We start from the raw sequence: 21,384 nt of genomic DNA on the forward strand, positions 1-21,384 counted from the left end.
TCCCCCCATTGTTTCTCTCTCTTACCCCCAGATTTTCTCTCTCTTCCCCCCAGTGTTTCTCTCTCTTCCCCCCAGGGTTTCTCTCTCTTAAACACAGTGATTCTCTCTCTTCCCCCCAGTGTTTCTCTCTCTTCCCCCCAGGGTTTCTCTCTCTTAACCACAGTGTTTCTCTCTCTTCCCCACAGTGTTTCTCTCTCTTCTCCCCAGTGTTTCTCTCTCTTCCCCCAGTGTTTCTCTCTCTTCTCCCCAGTGTTTCTCTCTCTTCCCCCCAGTGTTTGTCTCTCTCTCCCCAGTGTTTCACTGTCTCTCTCTGTCTCTCCCCCCAGTGTTTATCTCTCTCTCTCCCACCAGTGTTTCTCTCTCCCTCACCCCCCAGTGTTTCTCGGACTCTCTCCCCCCAGTGTTTCTCGCTCACTCCCCCAGTGTTTCTCTCTCTCTGCCCCCTGTGTTTCTCTCTCTCTCTCCCCAGTGTTCATTTCTCTCCCCCCAGTGTTTATCTCTCTCCAACCAGTGTGTATCTCTCTCCCCCGCAGTGTTTCTCTCTCTCTCTCAACCCAGTGTTTCTCTCTCTCTCTCCCCCCAATATTTCTCTCTCTCTCTCCCCCGAGTGTTTCTCTCCCCCTCTCCCCCCAGTATTTCTCTCACCCTCTCCCCCCATTGTTTCTCTCACCCTCTTCCCCCAGTGTTTCTCTCACTCTCTCCCCAGTGTTTCTCTCTCTCTCTCCCCCCAGTGTTTCTCTCTCTCTCCCCCCAAGTGTATCTCTCTCACTCACCCCCCACCAAGTGTTTATCTCTCTCGCTTCCCCCCAGTGTTTTTCTCTCTTCCCCCCAGTGTTTCTCTCTCTTCCTCCCAGTGTTTCACTCCCTTCCCCCCAGTGTTTCTCTCTCTTCCCCCCATTGTTTCTCTCTCTTACCCCCAGATTTTCTCTCTCTTCCCCCCAGTGTTTCTCTCTCTTCAACCCAGGGTTTCTCTCTCTTAACCACAGTGTTTCTCTCTCTTCCCCCCAGTGTTTCTCTCTCTTCCCCCCAGTGTTTCTCTGTCTTCCCCCCAGTGTTTGTCTCTCACTCCCCAGTGTTTCACTGTCTCTCTCTGTCTCTACTCCCAGTTTTTCTCTCTCTCTCTCCCCAGTGTTTCTCTCTCTCTCCCCCCAGTGCTTCTCTCTCTCTCTCCCTCCAGTGTTTCTCTCTCTCTTCCCCCACTGTTTCTCTCTCTCTCTCCCTCAGTGTTTCTCTCTCTCTCTCTCTCCCCCCAGTGTTTCTCTCTCTCTCTCCCTCCAGTGTTTCTCTCTCTCTCCCCCAGTGTTTCTCTCACTCATTCCCCCCAGTGTTTCTCTCCCCCTCTCCCCCCAGTGTTTCTCTCTCTCTCCCACCAAGTGTTTCTCTCTCTCTCCCACCCCCCCCAAGTGTTTCTCTCTCTCTCCCCCAGTGTTTATCTCTCTCCCCCCAGTGTTTATCTCTCTCCCGCCGCAGTGTTTCTCTCTCTCTCTCACCCCAGTGTTTCTCTCTCTCTCCCCCCCAGTGTTTCTTTCTCTCTCTCCCCCCAGTGATTGTCTCTCTCTCTTCCCGCAGTGTTTCTCTCTCTTCCCCCAGTATTTCTCTCTCTTCTCCACAGTGTCTCTCTCTCTTGCCCCAGTGTTTCTCTCTCTTCCCCCCAGTATTTCTCTCTTTTCCCCCAGTGTTTCTCTCTCTTCCCCCCAGTGTTTCTCTCCCTTCCATATCCTGTTTCTCTCTCTTCCCCCTGTCTTTCTCTCTCTTCCCCCAGTGTTTCTCACTCTTCCTCCCAGTGTTTCACTCTATTCCCCCCAGTGTTTCGCTCTCTTCCCCCCAGTGTTTCTCTCTCTTTCCCCCAGTGTGTCTGTCTCTCCCCCCAGTGTTTCTCTCTCTTCCCCCCAGGGTTTCTCTCTCTTCCCCCCAGTGTTTATCTCTCTCCCCCGCAGTGTTTCTCACTCTCTCTCTCAACCCAGTGTTTCTCTCTCTCTCTCCCCCCAGTGTTTCTCTCTCTCTCTCCCCCCAGTGCTTCTCTCCCCCTCTCCCCCAGTGTTTCTCTCACCTTCTCCACCCAGTGTTTCTCTCACCCTCTCCCCCCAGTGCTTCTCTCACCCTCTTCCCCCAAAGTTTCTCTCACCCTCTCCCCCAGTGTTTCTCTCACTCTCTCCCCAGTGTTTCTCTATCTCTCTCCCCCCAGTGTTTCTCTCTCTCGCTTCCCCCCAGTGTTTTTCTCTCTTCCCCCCAGTGTTTCTCTCTCTTCCTCCCAGTGTTTCACTCCCTTCCCCCCAGTGTTTCTCTCTCTTCCCCCCATTGTTTCTCTCTCTTACCCCCAGATTTTCTCTCTCTTCCCCCCAGTGTTTCTCTCTCTTCCCCCAGGGTTTCTCTCTCTTAACCACAGTGTTTCTCTCTCTTCCCCCCAGTGTTTCTCTCTCTTCCCCCCAGTGTTTCTCTGTCTTCCCCCCAGTGTTTGTCTCTCACTCCCCAGTGTTTCACTGTCTCTGTCTGTCTCTACTTCCAGTTTTTCTCTCTCTCTCTCCACCAAGTATTTCTCTCTCTCTCCCTCAGTGTTTCTCTCTCTCTATCTCTCCCTCCAGTGTTTCTATCTCTCTTTCCCCCCAGTGTTTCTCTCTCTCTCCCCAGTGTTTCTCTCTCTCTCCCCCCAGTGCTTCTCTCTCTCTCTCCCTCCAGTGTTTCTCTCTCTCTCTTCCCCCACTGTTTCTCTCTCTCTCTCCCCAAATTGTTTCTCTCTCTCTCTCCCCCCAGTGTTTCTCTCTCTCTCTCCCTCCAGTGTTTCTCTCTCTCTCCCCCAGTGTCTCTCTCTCTCTCTCTCCCTCCAGTGTTTCTCGCTCTCTTTCCCCCCAGTGTTTCTATCTCTCTCCCCCGTGTTTCTCCAACTCTAACCCCAGTGCTTCTCTCTCTCTCCCTCCAGTGTTTCTCTCTCTATCCCCCCACTGTTTCTCTCTCTCTCTCCCCCAAGTGTTTCTCTCCCTCTCACCCCAGTGTTTCTCTCTCTCTCTCCCCCCAGTGTTTCTATCTCCCCCCAGTGTTTCGCTCACTAACTCCCCCCGTGTTTCTCTCCCCCTCTCCCCCCAGTGTTTCTCTCACCCTCTCCCCCCAGTTTTTCTCTCACCCTCTCCCCCAGTGTTTCTCTCTCTCTCCCCGCAGTGTTTCTCTCTCCCTCACCCCCCAGTGTTTCTCTCTCTGTCCCCCCTGTGTTTCTCTCTCTCTCTCCCCAGTGTTCATCTCTCTCCCCTCAGTGTTTATCTCTCTCCCCCCAGTGTTTATCTCTCACCCCCGCATTGTCTCTCTCTCTCTCTCAACCCAGTGTTTCTCACGCTCTCCCCCCAGTGTTTCTCTCTCTCTCTCCCCCCAGTGTTTCTCTCCCACTCTCCCCCCAGTGTTTCTCTCCCCCTCTCTCCCCAGTGTTTCTCTCCCCCTCTCCCCCCACTGTTTCACTCTCTCTCTCCCCCCAGTGATTCTCTCTCTCTCCCCCCAGTGTTTCTCTGTCTCTCCCTCCAGTGTTTCTCTCACACTCTCCCCGCATTGTTTCCCTCACCCTCTCCCCCCAGTGTTTATCTCTCTCCCCCGCAGTGTTTCTCTCTCTCTCTCAACCCAGTGTTTCTCTCTCTCTCTCCCCCAAGTGTTTCTCTCTCTCTCTCCCCCCAGTATTTCTCTCTCTTCCCCCCAGTGTTTCTCTCTCTTCCCCCCAGTGTTTCTCTCCCTTGCACATCGTGTTTCTCTCTCTTCCCCCTTGTGTTTCTCTCTCTTCCCCCAGTGTTTCTCTCTCTTCCCCCCAGTGTTTCTCTCTCTTCCCCCCAGTGTTTCTCTCCCTTGCACATCGTGTTTCTCTCTCTTCCCCCTTGTGTTTCTCTCTCTTCCCCCAGTGTTTCTCAATCTTCCTCCCAGTGTTTCACAATTCCCCCCAGTGTTTCTCTCTCTTCCGCCAGTGTTTCTCTCTCTTACCCCCAGTGTTTCTGTCTCTCCCCCCAGTGTTTCTCTCTCTTCCCCCCCTGGGTTTCTGTCTCTTCCCCCCAGTGTTTCTCCCTCTTCCCCCCAGTGTTTCTCTCTCTTCCCCCCAGTGTTTCTCTCTCTTCACCCCATTGTTTGTCTCTCTTCTCCCCAGTTTCTCTCTCTCTCTCTCTCCCCAGTGTTTCTCTGTCTCTCTCTGTCTCTCCACCAAGTGTTTCTCTCTCTCTCCCCCAGTGTTTCTCTCTCTCTCTCCCCCCAGTGTTTCTCTCTCTCTTTCCCCCCAGTGTTTCTCTCTCTCCCCAGTGTTTCTCTCTCTCCCCCCCCCCCTAGTGCTTCTCTCTCTCTCTCCCTCCAGTGTTTCTCTGTCTCTCTCTCCCCCACTGTTTCTCTCTCTCTCTCCCCCAAGTGTTTCTCTCTCTCTCTCCCCCCAGTGTTTTTCTCTCTCTCACCCCCCAGTGTTCCTCCCTCTCTCCCCCCAGTGTTTCTCTCACTTTCTCCCCCTAGTGTTTCTCTCACCCTCTACCCCCAGTGTTTCTCTCCCCCCCTCCCCCCAGTGTTTCTCTCACCCTCTCCCCCCAGTGTTTCTCTCACCCTCTCCCCCCAGTGTTTCTCTCTCCCTCACCCCGCAGTGTTTCTCTCACTCTCTCCCCCCAGTGTTTCTCGCTCACTCCCCCAGTGTTTCTCTCTCTCTCCCCACTGTGTTTCTCTCTCTCTCTCCCCAGTGTTCATCTCTCTCCCCCCAGTGTTTATCTCTCTCCCCCCAGTGTTTCTCTCTCTCTCTCAACCCAGTGTTTCTCTCTCTCTCTCCCACCAGTGTTTCTCTCTCTCTCCCCCCAGTGTTTCTATCCCCCCAGTCTTTCTCTCACCCTCCCCCCCCAGTATTTCTCTCACCCTCTCCCCCCAGTGTTTCTCTCACCCTCTTCCCCCAGTGTTTCTCTCACCCTCTTCCCCAGTGTTTCTCTCACTCTCTGCCCAGTGTTTCACTCTCTCTCTCCCCCCAGTGTTTCTCTCTCTCTCTCCCCCCAGTGTTTCTCTCTCTCTCTCCCACCAGTGTTTCTCTCTCTCTCTCCCCCCAGTGTCTCTCTCTCTCTCCACCAAGTGTTTCTCTCTCTCTCCCCCAGTGTTTCTCTCTCTCTCCCTCCAGTGTTTCTCTCTCTCTTTCCCCCCAGTGTTTCTCTCTCTCTCCCCAGTGTTGCTCGCTCTCTCCCCCCAGTGCTTCTCTCTCTAACTGCCTCCAGTGTTTCTCTCTCTCTATCCCCCCCACTGTTTCTCTCTCTCTCTCCCCCCAGTGTTTCTCTCTCTCTCCCCCCAGTGTTTCTCTCACTCTCTCCCCCCAGTGTTTCTCTCACCCTCTCCCCCCAGTGTTTCTCTCACCCTCTCCCCCCAGTGTTACTCTCACCCTCCCCCCCAGTGTTTCTCTCACTCTCTCCCCCCAGTGTTTCTCTCTCCCTCACCCCCCAGTGTTTCTCTCACTCTCTCCCCCAGTGTTTCTCGCTCACTCCCCTCAGTGTTTCTCTCTCTCTTCCCCCTGTGTTTCTCTCTCTCTCCCCAGTGTTCATCTCTCTCCCCTCAGTGTTTATCTCTCTACCCCCAGTGTTTATCTCTCTCCCCCGCAGTGTTTCTCTCTCTCTCAAGCCAGTGTTTCTCTCTCTCTCTCCCCCCAGTGTTTCTCTCTCTCTCTCCCCCCAGTGTTTCTCTCCACCTCTCCCCCCAGTGTTTCTCTCCCCCTCTCCCCCCAGTGTTTCTCTCAACCTCTTCCCACAGTGTTTCTCTCACCATCTCCCCCCAGTGTTTCACTCTCTCTCTCCCCCCAGTGTTTCTCTCTCTCTCTCCCCCCAGTGATTCTCTCTCTCCCCCCAGTGTTTTTCTGTCTCTCGCTCCAGTGTTTCTCTCACACTCTCCCCGCATTGTTACCCTCACCCTCTCCCCCCAATGTTTCTCTCACCCTCTCCCCCCAGTGTTTCTCTCACCCTCTCCCCCCAGTGTTTCTCTCACCCTCTCCCACCATTGTTTCTCTCACCCTCTCCCCACCAGTGTTTCTCTCACCCGCTCCCCCCAGTGTTTCTCTCACCCTCTCCCCCCAGTGATTCTCTCACCCTCTCCCCCAGTGTTTCTCTCACTCTCTCCCCCCAGTGTTTCTCTCTATCTCCCCCCCCCAAGTGTTTCTCTCTCACTCCCCCCAAGTGTTTCTCTCTCTCTCTTCCCCCCATTGTTTCTCTCTCCTTCCCCCAGTGTTTCTCTCCCTTCCACCCAGTGCTTCACTCCCTTCCCCCCAGTGTTTCTCTCTCTTCCCCCCAGTGTTTCTCTCTCTCCCCCCAGTGTTTCTCTCACCCTCTCTCCCCAGTGTTTCTCTCACCCTCTTCCCCCAGTGTTTCTCTCAACCTCTCCCCCCAGTTTTTCTCTCCCCCTCTCCCCCCAGTGTTTCTCTCACCCTCTCCCACCATTGTTTCTCTCACCCTCTCCCCACCAGTGTTTCTCTCACCCGCTCCCCCCAGTGTTTCTCTCACCCTCTCCCCCCAGTGTTTCTCTCACCCTCTCCCCCAGTGTTTCTCTCACTCTCTCCCCCCAGTGTTTCTCTCTATCTCCCCCCCCAAGTGTTTCTCTCTCACTCCCCCCAAGTGTTTCTCTCTCTCTCTTCCCCCCAGTGTTTCTCTCTCCTTCCCCCAGTGTTTCTCTCTCCTTCCCCCAGTGTTTCTCTCTCTTCCCCCCAGTGTTTATCTCTCTCCCCCCAGTGTTTCTCTCACCCTCTCTCCCCAGTGTTTCTCTCACCCTCTTCCCCCAGTGTTTCTCTCAACCTCTCCCCCCAGTTTTTCTCTCCCCCTCTCCCCCCAGTGTTTCTCTCACCCTCTCCCACCATTGTTTCTCTCTCTCTCCCACAAAGTGTTTCTATCTCTCTCCCCCCCCCCCAAGTGTTTCTCTCTCTCTCTCCCCCAGTGTTTCTCTCTTTTCCCCCCAGTGTTTCCCTCTCTTCCCCCCAGTGTTTGTCTCTCTTCTCCCCAGTCTCTCTCTCTGTCTCCCCCCCAGTGTTTCTCTCTCTCTCCCCCCAGTGTTTTTCACTCTCTCCCCCCCCCCAGTGTTTCTCTCTCTCTCAACACAAGTGTTTCTCTCTCTCTCCCCCCAGTGTCTCTCTCCCTCTCTCCCCCCAGTTTTTCTGTCTGTCTTTCCCGCCAGTGTTTCTCTCTCTCTCCCCAGTGTTTCTCTCTCTCTCCCCCGAGTGTTTCTCTCTCTCTCTCACCCCAGTGTTTCTCTCTCTCTCCCCCCAGTGTTTTTCTCTCTCTCTCCCCCCCAAGTGTTTCTCTCTCTCTCCCCCCAGTTTTTCTCTCTCTCTCCCCCCCCAAGTGTTTCTCTCTCTCTCCCCCAAGTTTTTCTCTCTCTCTCCCCCCGAAGTGTTTCTCTCTCTCTCTCCCCCAGTGTTTCTCTCTCTCTCTCTCCCCCCAGTGTTTCTCTCTCTCTCCCCCCAGTGTTTCTCTCTCTCTCTCCCCAGTGTTTCTCTCTCTCCCCATTGTTTCTCTCTCTCTCTCCCTCCAGTGTTTCTCTCTCTCTCTCCCCCCAGTGTTTCTCGCTCTCTCCCCCGGAGTTTCTCTCTCTCTCCCCCCAGTGTTTCTCTCACTCTCTCCCCAGTGTTTCTCTCTCTCGCTCCCCCCAGTGTTTCTCTCTCTCTCTTCCCCCAGTGATTCTCTGTCTCTCTCTGTCTCTCCCCCCAGTGTTTCTCTCTCTCTCCCCCAGTGTTTCTCTCTCTCTCCCCCCAGTGTTTCTCTCTCTCTCTCCCTCCAGTGTTTCTCTCTCTCTCCCCACAGTGTTTATCTCTCTCTCCCCCTAGTGTTTCTCTCTCTCTTCCCCCAGTGTTTCTCTCCCTTCCCCACAGTGTTTGTCTCTCGTCTCCCCAGTTTCTCTCTCCCTCTCTCTCCCCAGTGTTTCTCTGTCAATCTCTGTCTCGCCCCCCAGTGTTTCTGTCTCTCTCTCCCCCCAGAATTTCTCTCTCTCTCTCCCCCCAGTGTTTCTCTCTCTCTCCCCCAGTGTTTCTCTCTCTCTCTCTCTCTCTCTCTCTCCCCAGTGTTTCTCTCTCTCTTTCCCCCCAGTGTTTCTCTCTCTCTCTCCCCAGTGTTTCTCTCTCTCTTTCCCCCCACTGTTTCTCTCTCTCTCTCCCCAGTGTTTCTCTCTCTCTCCCCCCAGTGTTTCTCTCTCTCTCCCCCCAGTGTTTCTCTCTCTCTCTCCCGCTGTGTTTCTCTCTCTCTCTCCCCCCAGTGTCTCTCTCCCTCTCTCCCCCCAGTTTTTCTCTCTGTCTATCCCGCCAGTGTTTCTCTCTCTCTCCCCAGTGTTTCTCTCTCTCTCCCCCCAGTGTTTCTATCTCTCTCTCTCAACCCAGTGTTTCTCTCTCTCTCCCCCCAGTATTTTTCTCTCTCTCTCCCCCCAGTGTTTCTCTCTCTCCCCCCCAAGTATTTCTCTCTCTCTCCCCCCAGTTTTTCTCTCTCTCTCCCCCCGAAGGGTTTCTCTCTCTCTCCCCCCCCAGTGTTTCTCTCTCTCTCTCCCCCCAGTGTTTCTCTCTCTCTCTCCCTCCAGTGTTTCTCTCTCTCTCTCCCCCCAGTGTTTCTCGCTCTCTCCCCCCAGAGTTTCTCTCTCTCTCCCCCCAGTGTTTCTCTCACTCTCTCCCCAGTGTTTCTCTCTCTCGCTCCCTCCAGTGTTTCTCTCTCTCTCTTCCCCCAGTGATTCTCTGTCTCTCTCTGACTCTCCCCCCGTGTTTCTCTCTCTCTCTCTCTCCCCCAGTGTTTCTCTCTGTCTCTCCCCCAGTGTTTCTCTCTCTCTCCCCCCAGTTTTTCTCTCTCTCTACCCCCGAAGTGTTTCTCTCTCTCTCTCCCCCCCCCAGTGTTTCTCTCTCTCTCTCCCTCCAGTGTTTCTCTCTCTCTCTCCCCCCAGTGTTTCTCGGTCTCTCCCCCGGAGTTTCTCTCTCTCTCCCCCCAGTGTTTCTCTCACTCTCTCCCCAGTGTTTCTCTCTCTCGCTCCCCCCAGTGTTTCTCTCTCTCTCTTCCCCCAGTGATTCTCTGTCTCTCTCTGACTCTCCCCCCAGTGTTTCTCTCTCTCTCTCTCTCTCCCCCAGTGTTTCTCTCTGTCTCTCCCTCCAGTGTTTCTCTCTCTCTCTCCCCCAGTGTTTCTCTCTCTCTCCCCCCAGTGTTTCTCTCTCTCTCTCCCTCCAGTGTTTCTCTCTCTCTCTCCCCACAGTGTTTATCTCTCTCTCCCCCTAGTGTTTCTCTCTCTCTTCCCCCAGTGTTTCTCCCTCTTCCCCCCAGTGTTTCTCTCTCTTCCCCCCAGTGTTTCTCTCTCTTCCCCACAGTGTTTCGCTCTCTTCCCCCCAGTGTTTCGCTCTCTTCCCCCCAGTGTTTCTCTCCCTTCCCCACAGTGTTTGTCTCTCGTCTCCCCAGTTTCTCTCTCCCTCTCTCTCCCCAGTGTTTCTCTGTCAATCTCTGTCTCGCCCCCCAGTGTTTCTGTCTCTCTCTCCCCCCAGAATTTCTCTCTCTCTCTCCCCCCTGTGTTTCTCTCTCTCTCCCCCAGTGTTTCTCTCTCTCTCTCTCTCTCTCTCTCTCTCCCCAGTGTTTCTCTCTCTCTCTCTCCCCAGTGTTTCTCTCTCTCTTTCCCCCCAGTGTTTCTCTCCCTCTCTCCCCAGTGTTTCTCTCTCTCTTTCCCCCCAGTGTTTCTCTCTCTCTCTCCCCAGTGTTTCTCTCTCTCTCCCCCCAGTGTTTCTCTCTCTCTCCCCCCAGTGTTTCTCTCTCTCTCTCCCGCTGTGTTTCTCTCTCTCTCTCCCCCCAGTGTCTCTCTCCCTCTCTCCCCCCAGTTTTTCTCTCTGTCTTTCCCGCCAGTGTTTCTCTCTCTCTCCCCAGTGTTTCTCTCTCTCTCCCCCCAGTGTTTCTCTCTCTCTCTCTCAACCCAGTGTTTCTCTCTCTCTCCCCACAGTATTTTTCTCTCTCTCTCCCCCAGTGTTTCTCTCTCTCCCCCCCAAGTGTTTCTCTCTCTCTCCCCCCAGTTTTTCTCTCTCTCTCCCCCCGAAGTGTTTCTCTCTCTCTCTCCCCCCCCCAGTGTTTCTCTCTCTCTCTCCCCCCAGTGTTTCTCTCTCTCTCTCCCTCCAGTGTTTCTCTCTCTCTCTCCCCCAGTGTTTCTCGCTCTCTCCCCCCAGAGTTTCTCTCTCTCTCCCCCCAGTGTTTCTCTCACTCTCTCCCCAGTGTTTCTCTCTCTCGCTCCCTCCAGTGTTTCTCTCTCTCTCTTCCCCCAGTGATTCTCTGTCTCTCTCTGACTCTCCCCCCGTGTTTCTCTCTCTCTCTCTCTCCCCCAGTGTTTCTCTCTGTCTCTCCCCCCAGTGTTTCTCTCTCTCTCTCCCCAGTGTTTCTCTCTCTCTCCCTCCAGTGTTTCTCTCTCTCTCTCCCTCCAGTGTTTCTCTCTCTCTCCCCACAGTGTTTATGTCTCTCTCCCCCTCGTGTTTCTCTCTCTCTTCCCCCAGTGTTTCTCCCTCTTCCCCCCAGTGTTTCTCTCTCTTCCCCCCAGTGTTTCTCTCACTTCCCCACAGTGTTTCTCCCTCTTCCCCCCAGTGTTTCGCTCTCTTCCCCCCAGTGTTTCTCTCCCTTCCCCACAGTGTTTGTCTCTCGTCTCCCCAGTTTCTCTCTCCCTCTCTCTCCCCAGTGTTTCTCTGTCTCTCTCTGTCTCTCCCCCCAGTGTTTCTCTCTCTCTCTCCCACCAGTGTTTCTCTCTCTCTCTCCCCCCAGTGTTTCTCTCCATCTCCCCCCAGTGTTTCTCTCTCTCTCTCTCTCTCTCCCCCCAGTGTTTCTCTCTCTCTTTCCCCCCAGTGTTTCTCTCTCTCTCTCCCCAGTGTTTCTCTCTCTCTCCCCAGTGTTTCTCTCTCTCTCCCCCCAGTGTTTCTCTCCCTCTCTCACTCCAGTGTTTCTCTCTCTCTTCCCCCAGTGTTTCTCTCTCTCTTTCCCCCCAGTGTTTCTCGCTCTCTTTCCCCCCAGTGTTTCTCTCTATCTCTCCCCAGTGTTTCTCTCTCTCTCTCCCCCAGTGTTTCTCTCTCTCTCTCCCTCCAGTGTTTCTCTCTCTCTCTCCCTCCAGTGTTTCTCGCACACTCTCCCCCCAGTGTTTCACTCCCCCTCTCCCCCCAGTGTTTCTCTCACCCTCTCCCCCCAGTGTTTCTCTCACCCTCTCCCCCCAGTGTTTCTCTCACCCTCTTCCCCCAGTGTTTCTCTCCCCCTCTCCCCCCAGTGTTTCTCTCACTCTCTCCCCCCAGTCTTTCTCTCTCTCTCCCCCAACTGTTTTTCTCTCTCACCCACCCAAGTGTTTCTCTCTCTCTCTCCCCAGTGTTTATCTCTCTCCCCCCACTGTTTATCTCTCTCCCCCCGCAGTGTTTCTCTCTCTCACCCCAGTGTTTCTCCCTCTGTCTCTCCCCAGTGTTTCTCTCTCTCTCTCTCTCTCCCCCCAGTGTTTTTCTCACTCACTCTCTTCCCTCCAGTGTTTCCCTCTCATTCCCCAGTGATTCTCTTTCTTCCCCCCAGTATTTCTCTCTCTTCCCCCCAGTGATTCTCTCTCTTATAGAATCATAAAAGTTACAACATGGAAACAGGCCCTTCGGCCCAACATGTCCATGTCGCCCAGTTTATACCACTAAGCTAGTCCGGATTGCCTGCACTTGGCCCATATCCCTCGATACCCATCTTCCCCATGTAACTGTCCAAATGCTTTTTAAAAGACAAAATTGTACCCGCCTCTACTACTGCCTCTGGCAGCTCGTTCCAGACACTCACCACCCTTTGAGTGAAAAAATTGCCCCTCTGGATCCTTTTGTATCTCTCCCCTCTCACCTTAAATCTGTGCCCCCTCGTTATAGACTCCCCTACCTTTGGGAAAAGATTTTGACTATCGACCTTATCTATGCCCCTCATTATTTTATAGACTTCTATAAGATCACCCCTTAACCTCCTACTCTCCAGGGAATAAAGTCCCAGTCTGTCTAACCTCTCCCTGTAAGTCAAACCATCAAGTCCCGGTAGCATCCTAGTAAATCTTTTCTGCACTCTTTCTAGTTTAATAATATCCTTTCTATAATAGGGTGACCAGAACTGTACACAGTACTCCAAGTGTGGCCTCACCAATGCCCTGTACAACTTCAACAAGTCATCCCAACTCCTGCATTCAATGTTCTGACCAATGAAACCAAGCATGCTGAATGCCTTCTTCACCACCCTATCCACCTGTGACTCCACTTTCAAGGAGCTATGAATCTGTACTCCTAGATCTCTTTGTTCTATAACTCTCCCCAACGCCCTACCATTAACGGAGTAGGTCCTGGCCCGATTCGATCTACCAAAATGCATCACCTCACATTTATCTAAATTAAACTCCATCTGCCATTCATCGGCCCACTGGCCCAATTTATCAAGATCCCGTTGCAATCCTAGATAACCTTCTTCACTGTCCACAATGCCACCAATCTTGGTGTCATCTGCAAACTTACTAACCATGCCTCCTAAATTCTCATCCAAATCATTAATATAAATAACAAATAACAGCGGACCCAGCACCGATCCCTGAGGCACACCGCTGGACATAGGCATCCAGTTTGAAAAACAACCCTCGACAACCACCCTCTGTCTTCTGTCGTCAAGCCAATTTTGTATCCAATTGGCTACCTCACCTTGGATCCCATGAGATTTAACCTTATGTAACAACCTACCATGCGGTACCTTGTCAAATGCTTTGCTGAAGTCCATGTAGACCACGTCTACTGCACAGCCCTCATCTATCTTCTTGGTTACCCCTTCAAAAAACTCAATCAAATTCGTGAGACATGATTTTCCTCTCACAAAACCATGCTGACTGTTCCTAATTAGTCCCTGCCTCTCCAAATGCCTGTAGATCCTGTCCCTCAGAATACCCTCTAACAACTTACCCACTACAGATGTCAGGCTCACTGGTCTGTAGTTCCCAGGCTTTTCCCTGCCGCCCTTCTTAAACAAAGGCACAACATTTGCTACCCTCCAATCTTCAGGCACCTCACCTGTAGCGGTGGATGATTCAAATATCTCTGCTAGGGGACCCGCAATTTCCTCCCTAACCTCCCATAACGTCCTGGGATACATTTCATCAGGTCCCGGAGATTTATCTACCTTGATGCGCGTTAAGACTTCCAGCACCTCCCTCTCTGTAATATGTACACTCCTCAAGACATCACTATTTATTTCCCCAAGTTCCCTAACATCCATGCCTTTCTCAACCGTAAATACCGATGTGAAATATTCATTCAGGATCTCACCCATCTCTTGTGGTTCCGCACTTAGATGACCTTGTTGATCCTTAAGAGGCCCTACTCTCTCCCTAGTTACCCTTTTGCCCTTTATGTATTTGTAGAAGCACTTTGGATTCACCTTTGCCTGATCTGCCAAAGCAATCTCATATCCCCTTTTTGCCCTCCTGATTTCTCTCTTAACTCTACTCCGGCAATCTCTATACTCTTCAAGGGATCCACTTGATCCCAGCTGCCTATGCATGTCATATGCCTCCTTCTTATTTTTGACTAGTGCCTCAATCTCCCGAGTCATCCAAGGTTGCCTACTTCTACCAGCCTTGCCCTTCACTTTATAAGGAATGTGCTTACCCTGAACCCTGGTTAACACACTTTTGAAAGCCTCCCACTTACCAGACGTCCCTTTGCCTGCCAACAGACTCTCCCAATCAACTTCTGAAAGTTCCTGTCTAATACCATCAAAATTGGCCTTTCCCCAATTTAGAATTTTAACTTTTGGGCCAGACCTATCCTTCTCCATAGCTATCTTAAAACTAATGGAATTATGATCACTGGTCCCAAAGTGATCCCTCACTAACACTTCTGTCACCTGCCCTTCCTTATTTCCCAAGAGGAGGTCAAGTTTTGCCCCCTCTCTAGTCGGGCCATCCACATACTGAATGAGAAATTCCTCCTGAATACACTCAACAAATTTCTCTCCATCCAAGCCCCTAATGCTATGGCTGTCCCAGTCAATGTTGGGAAAGTTAAAGTCCCCTACTATTACCACCCTATTTTTCTTGCAGCTGTCTGTAATCTCCTTACATATTTGCTCCTCAATTTCCCGTTGACTATTTGGGGGTCTGTAGTACAATCCTATCAAAGTGATCTCTCCCTTCTTATTTTTCAGTTCTACCCATATGGACTCAGTGGGCGAACCCTCGGATATATCCCCTCTCACTACTGCCGTGATGTTCTCCCTAATCAAGAACGCAACTCCCCCTCCTCTCTTACCTCCTGCTCTATCTTTCCTATAGCATCTGTACCCTGGAACATTGAGCTGCCAGTCCTGCCCCTCCCTTAGCCATGTTTCAGTAATAGCTATAACATCCCAGTCCCATGTACCCATCCATGCCCTGAGTTCATCTGCCTTGCCCATCAGACTTCTTGCATTGAAATAAATGCAGTTTAATCTAGACTTCCCTTGGTCTTTGCCCTGCTTTCTCAGACCATCTGTCCGGTCATGTTCTGTACACTCTCCCTTACTGCCTTTTGTTTCTGTCACCACTTTATTTCCCACTGACTTCCTGCATCGGTTCCCATCCCCCTGCCACATTAGTTTAAACCCTCCCCAACAGCACTGGCAAACACTCCCCCTAGGACATTGGTTCCAGTCCTGCCCAGATGCAGACCGTCCAATTTGTACTGGTCCCACCTCCCCCAGAACCGGTTCCAATGGCCCAGGAATTTGAATCCCTCCAGCTTGCACCATCTCTCAAGCCACGTATTCATCTTAGCTATCCTGTCATTCCTACTCTGACTAACCCGTGGCACTGGTAGCAATCCTGAGATTACTACCTTTGAGGTCCTACTCTTTAGTTTAACTCCTAACTCCCTAAATTCAGCTTGTAGGACCTCATCCTGTTTTTTACCTATATCGTTGGTGCCTATATGCACCACGACAACTGGCTGTTCACCCTCCCCCTCCAGAATGTCCTGCAGCCGCTCCGAGACATCCTTGACCCTTGCACCAGGGAGGCAACATACCATCCTGGAGTCTCGGTTGCGTCCGCAGAAACGCCTGTCTATTCCCCTTACAATCGAGTCCCCTATCACTATAGCTCTGCCACTCTTTTTCCTGCCCTCCTGTGCAGCAGAGCCAGCCACGGTGCCATGAACCTGGCCACTGCCACCTTCCCCTGGTGAGCCATCTCCGCCAACAGTATCCAAAACGGTATACCTGTTTTGGAGGGAGATGACCGCAGGGGACCCCTGCACTGCCTTCCTACTCTTCCTCTGTCTGTTGGTCACCCATTCACTATCTCCCTCAGTAATTTTTATCTGCGGTGTGACCAACTCACTGAACGTGCTATCCACGACTTTCTCAGCATCGCGGATGCTCCAAAGTGAGTCCATCCGCAGCTCCAGAGCCGTCAAGCGGTCAAACAATAGCTGCAGCTGGACACACTTCCCGCAGGTGAAGGAATCAGGGATACAGGAAGGAGCCCTGAATTCCCACATCCCACAAGAGGAACATGACACGGCGCTGGGATCTCCTGCCATGACTTAACCCTTAAATTAGCTTAAGAACAACTACAATGTCAAGAGAAAAAAAAAGGAAAGAAAAACTACTTACCACTCCCTTGAAGGAGTTTACTCCTTTAAATTGTTCTCAATTTAGAGAATGTTAACTGCACTGGGGACCTTGATTCACTAAAAAATAAACGCTACTTCCTATAAGACCTGCAGACCTTCCCTTTCCTTTTACTTCAGTTACTGTAGATAAGGAGAAATACTCACCTGAATCGACTCACCAATCAGGTGCCTCCCCTGTGTCACGTGCCGATCTGATTCCTGACGTCACTTCGAACTCGGTCGCAGCTCCGCTCGGCTCCTCTCAGCTGTTCTCAGCGCTCTGAAATCCCGCCTTTTATCGGACGCTCCCTCCGCTCGGCTCGGCTCCTCTCAGCTGTTCTCAGCGCTCTGAAATCCCGCCTTTTATCGGACGCTCCCTCCGCTCGGCTCGGCTCCTCTCAGCTGTTCTCAGCGCTCTGAAATCCCGCCTTTTATCGGACGCTCCCTCCGCTCGGATCGGCTCCTCTCAGCGCTCTGAAATCCCGCCTTTTATCGGACGCTCCCTCCGCTCGGCTCGGCTCCTCTCAGCTGTTCTCAGCTCTCTGAAATCCCGCCTTTTATCGGACGCTCCCTCCGCTCGGCTCGGCTCCTCTCAGCTGTTCTCAGCGCTCTGAAATCCCGCCTTTTATCGGACGCTCCCTCCGCTCGGCTCGGCTCCTCTCAGCTGTTCTCAGCGCTCTGAAATCCCGCCTTTTATCGGACGCTCCCTCCGCTCGGCTCGGCTCCTCTCAGCGCTCTGAAATCCCGCCTTTTATCGGACGCTCCCTCCGCTCGGCTCGGCTCCTCTCAGCTGTTCTCAGCGGTCTGAAATCCCGCCTTTTATCGGAAGCTCCCTCCGCTCGGCTCGGCTCCTCTCAGCGCTCTGAAATCCCGCCTTTTATCGGAAGCTCCCTCCGCTCGGCTCGGCTCCTCTCAGCGCTCTGAAATCCCGCCTTTTATCGGACGCTCCCTCCGCTCGGCTCGGCTCCTCTCAGCTGTTCTCAGCTCTCTGAAATCCCGCCTTTTATCGGACGCTCCCTCCGCTCGGCTCGGCTCCTCTCAGCTGTTCTCAGCGCTCTGAAATCCCGCCTTTTATCGGACGCTCCCTCCGCTCGGCTCGGCTCCTCTCAGCGCTCTGAAATCCCGCCTTTTATCGGACGCTCCCTCCGCTCGGCTCGGCTCCTCCCCCTGTGTTTCTCTGTCTTCCACCGAGTGTTTCTCTCTCTTCCCCCCTGTGTTTCTCTCTCTTCCCCCCAGTGGTTCTCAATCTTCCTCCCAGTGTTTCACTCTATTCCCCCCCAGTGTTTCTCTCTCTTCCCCCCAGGGTTTCTCTCGCTTCCCCCCAGTGTTTCTCCCTCTTCCCCCCAGTGTTTCTCTCTCTTCCCCCCAGTGTTTCTCTCTCTTCCCCCCATTGATTGTCTCTCTTCTCCCCAGTTTCTCTCTATCTCTCGCTCCCCAGTGTTTATCTGTCTCTTTCTGTCTCTCCCCCAAGTGTTTCTCTCTCTCTCTCCCCCCAGTGTTTCTCTCTCTCTCTCCACCCAGTGTTTCTCTCTCTCCCCCAGTGTTTCTCTCTCTCTCCCCCCCAGTGTTTCTCTCACTCTCTCCCCCCAGTGTTTCTCTCACACTCTCCCCCCAGTGTTTATCTCACCCTCTACCCCCAGTGTTTCTCTCCCCCTCTCCCCCCAGTGTTTCTCTCACCCTCTCCCCCCAGTGTTTCTCTCACCCTCTCCCCCCAGTGTCTCTCTCACCCTCTCCCCCCAGTGTTTCTCTCACCCTCTCTCCCAGTGTTTCACTCACTCTCTACCCCCAGTGTTTCTCTCTCTCTCCCCCCAAGTGTTTCTCTCTCTCTCCCCCCCAAGTGTTTCTCTCTCTCTCTCCCCCAGTGTTTATCTCTCTCCCCCCAGTGCTTATCTCTCTCCCCCCGCAGTGTTTCTCGCTCTCTCTCCCTCCAGTGTTTCTCTCTCTCTCTCCCCACAGTGTTTCTCTCTCTCTCTCCCCCCAGTGTTTCTCTCTCTTGCCCCAGTGTTTCTCTCTCTTCCCCCAGTATTTCTCTCTCTTCCCCCCGGTGTTTCTCTCTCTTCCCCCAGCGTTTCTCTCTCTTCCCCCCAGTGTTTCTCAATCTTCCTCTCAGTGTTTCACTCTATTCCCCGCAGTATTTCTCTCTCTTCCCGCCAGTGTTTCTCTCTCTTACCCCAGTTTTTCTCTCTCTACCCCCAGGGTTTCTCTCTCTTCCCCCCATTGTTTGTCTCTCTTCTCCCCAGTTTCTCTCTCTCTCTCTCTCTCTCCCCAGTGTTTCTCTGTCTCTCCCCCAAGTGTTTCTCTCTCTCTCTCACCCCAGTGTTTATCTCTCTCTCTCCACCCAGTGTTTCTCTCTCTCTCCCCCAGTGTTTCTCTCTCTCTCTCTCTCCCCCCAGTGTTTCTCTCTCTCTTTCCCCCCAGTGTTTATCTCTCTCTCTCCACCCAGTGTTTCTATCTCTCTCCCCCAGTGTTTCTCTCTCTCTCTCTCTCCCCCCAGTGTTTCTCTCTCCCTTTCCCCCAAGTGTTTCGCTCTCTCTCCCCCAGTGTTTCTCTCTCTCTCTCTCTCCCCCCAGTGTTTCTCTCTCTCTCTCACCCCAGTGTTTATCTCTCTCTCTCCACCCAGTGTTTCTCTCTCTCTCCCCCAGTGTTTCTCTCTCTCTCTCTCTCCCCAGTGTTTCACTCTCTCTTTCCGCCCAGTGTTTCACTCTCTCTCCCCAGTCTTTCTCTCTCTCTCCCCACAGTGTTTTTCTCTCTCTCTCCCCAGTGTTTCTCTGTCTCTCCCCCAAGTGTTTCTCTCTCTCTCTCACCCCAGTGTTTATCTCTCTCTCTCCACCCAGTGTTTCTCTCTCTCTCCCCCCAGTGTTTCTCTCTATCTCTCCCCAGTGTTTCTCTCACTCTCTCCCCCCAGTGTTTCTCTCACCCTCTACCCCCAGTGTTCCTCTCTCTCTCTCCCCCCAGTGTTTCTCTCTCTCTCCCTCCAATGGTTCTCGCACACTCTCCCCCCAATGATTCACTCCCCCTCTCCCCCCAATGATTCACTCCCCCTCTCCCCCCAGTGTTTCTTTCACCCTCTCCCCCCAGTGTTTCTCTCACCCTCTCCCCCCAGTGTTTCTCTCACCCTCTTCCCCCAGTGTTTCTCTCCCCCTCTCCCCCCAGTGTTTCTCTCTCTCTCCCCCCAAGTGTTTTTCTCTCTCTCCCCCACAAGTGTTTCTCTCTTTCTCTCCCCAGTGTTTATCTCTCTCCCCCCAGTGTTTATCTCTCTCCCCCCGCAGTGTTTCTCTCTCTCCCACCCCAGTGTTTCTCCCTCTGTCTCTCCCCAGTGTTTCTCTCTCTTGCCCCAGTGTTTCTCTTTCTTCCCCCCAGTGTTTCTCTCTCTTCCCCCCAGTGTTTCTCTCTCTTCCCTCCAGCGTTTCTCTCTATTACCCCCAGTGTTTCTCTCTCTCCCCAGCGTTTCTCTCTCTTCCCCCCAGGATTTCTCTCTCTTCCCCCCCAGTGTTTCTCCCTCTTCCCCCCAGTGTTTCTCTCTCTTCCCCCCAGTGTTTCTCTCTCTTCCTCAAATTGATTGTCTCTCTTCTCCCCAGTTTCTCTCTATCTCTCGCTCCCCAGTGTTTCTCTGTCTCTCTCTGTCTCTCCCCCAAGTGTTTCTCTCTCTCTCTCCCACCAGTGTTTCTCTCTCTCTCTCCACCCAGTGTTTCTCTCTCTCCCCCAGTGTTTCTCTCTCTCTCTCCCCCCAGTGTTTCTCTCTCTCCCCCAGTGTTTCTCTCACTCTCTCCCCCCAGTGTTTCTCTCACACTCTCCCCACAGTGTTTCTCTCACCCTCTCTCCCAGTGTTTCTATCACTCTCTCCCCCCAGTATTTCTCTCTCTCTCTCCCCAGTGTTTCTCTCTCTCCCCCCCCCCTCAGTGTTTCTTTCTCTCTCTCCCCCCAGTGTTTCTCTCTCTCTCTTCCCCCAGTGTTTCTCTCTCTCCCCCCACTGTTTTTCTCCCTCACTCTCTTCCCCCCAGTGTTTCTCTCTCTTGCCCCAGTGTTTCTCTCTCTTCCCCTCAGTGTTTCTCTCTCTTCCCCCCAGCGTTTCACTCTCTTCCACCTGGTTTTTCTCTCTCTTCCCCCCTGTGTTTCTCTCTCTTCCCCCCAGTGTTTCTCAATCTTCCTCCCAGTGTTTCACTCTATTCCCCCCAGTGTTTCTCTCTCTTACCCCCAGTGTTTCTCTCTCTCCCCCCAGTTTTTCTCTCTCTACCCCCAGGGTTTCTCTCTCTTCCCCCCATTGTTTGTCTCTCTTCTCCCCAGTTTCTCTCTCTCTCTCTCTCTCTCTCTCCCCAGTGTTTCTCTGTCTCTCTCTGTCTCTCCACAGTGTTTCTCTGTCTCTCTCTCTCTCTCCCCCCAGTGTTTCTCTCTCTCTCTCCACCCAGTGTTTCTCTCTCTCTCTCTCCCCCCAGTGTTTCTCTCTCTCTTTCCGCCCAGTGTTTCTCTCTCTCTCCCCAGTGTTTCACTCTCTCTCCCCCCAGTGTTTCTCTCTCTCTCCCTCCAATGTTTCTCGCACACTCTCCCCCCAATGATTCACTCCCCCTCTCCCCCCAGTGTTTCTTTCACCCTCTCCCCCCAGTGTTTCTCTCACACTCTCCCCCCAGTGTTTATCTCACCCTCTACCCCCAGTGTTTCTCTCCCCCTCTCCCCCCAGTGTTTCTCTCACCCTCTCCCCCCAGTGTTTCTCTCACCCTCTCCCCCCAGTGTCTCTCTCACCCTCTCCCCCCAGTGTTTCTCTCACCCTCTCTCCCAGTGTTTCACTCACTCTCTACCCCCAGTGTTTCTCTCTCTCTCTCTCCCCCCAAGTGTTTCTCTCTCTCTCCCCCCCAAGTGTTTCTCTCTCTCTCTCCCCCAGTGTTTATCTCTCTCCCCCCAGTGCTTATCTCTCTCCCCCCGCAGTGTTTCTCGCTCTCTCTCCCTCCAGTGTTTCTCTCTCTCTCTCCCCACAGTGTTTCTCTCTCTCTCTCCCCCCAGTGTTTCTCTCTCTTGCCCCAGTGTTTCTCTCTCTTCCCCCAGTATTTCTCTCTCTTCCCCCCAGTGTTTCTCTCTCTTCCCCCCAGCGTTTCTCTCTCTTCCCCCCAGTGTTTCTCAATCTTCCTCTCAGTGTTTCACTCTATTCCCCGCAGTATTTCTCTCTCTTCCCGCCAGTGTTTCTCTCTCTTACCCCAGTTTTTCTCTCTCTACCCCCAGGGTTTCTCTCTCTTCCCCCCATTGTTTGTCTCTCTTCTCCCCAGTTTCTCTCTCTCTCTCTCTCTCTCCCCAGTGTTTCTCTGTCTCTCCCCCAAGTGTTTCTCTCTCTCTCTCACCCCAGTGTTTATCTCTCTCTCTCCACCCAGTGTTTCTCTCTCTCTCCCCCAGTGTTTCTCTCTCTCTCTCTCTCCCCCCAGTGTTTCTCTCTCTCTTTCCCCCCAGTGTTTCTCTCTGTCTCCCCAGTCTTTCTCTCTCTCTCCCCCCAGTGTTTTTCTCTCTCTCTCCCTCCAGTGTTTGTCTCTCTCTCCCCCCCCACTGTTTCTCTCTCTCTCTCCCCCAGTGTCTCTCTCTCTCCCCCCAGTGTTTCTCTCTCTCTCCCCCCAGTGTTTCTCTCTATCTCTCCCCAGTGTTTCTCTCTCTCTCTCCCCCAGTGTTTCTCTCTCTCTCTCCCTCCAGTGTTTCTCTCTCTCTCTCCCCCCAGTGTTTCTCTCTCTCTCTCCCCCCAGTGTTTCTCTCTCTCTCTCCCCGCAGTGTTTCTCTCTCTCTCTCCCCCCAGTGTTTCTCTCTCTCCCCCCAGTGTTTCTCTCTCTCTTTCCCCCCAG

Source organism: Heptranchias perlo, chromosome 17 (assembly GCF_035084215.1).
Source record: "Heptranchias perlo isolate sHepPer1 chromosome 17, sHepPer1.hap1, whole genome shotgun sequence".
NCBI lineage: Eukaryota > Metazoa > Chordata > Chondrichthyes > Hexanchiformes > Hexanchidae > Heptranchias > Heptranchias perlo.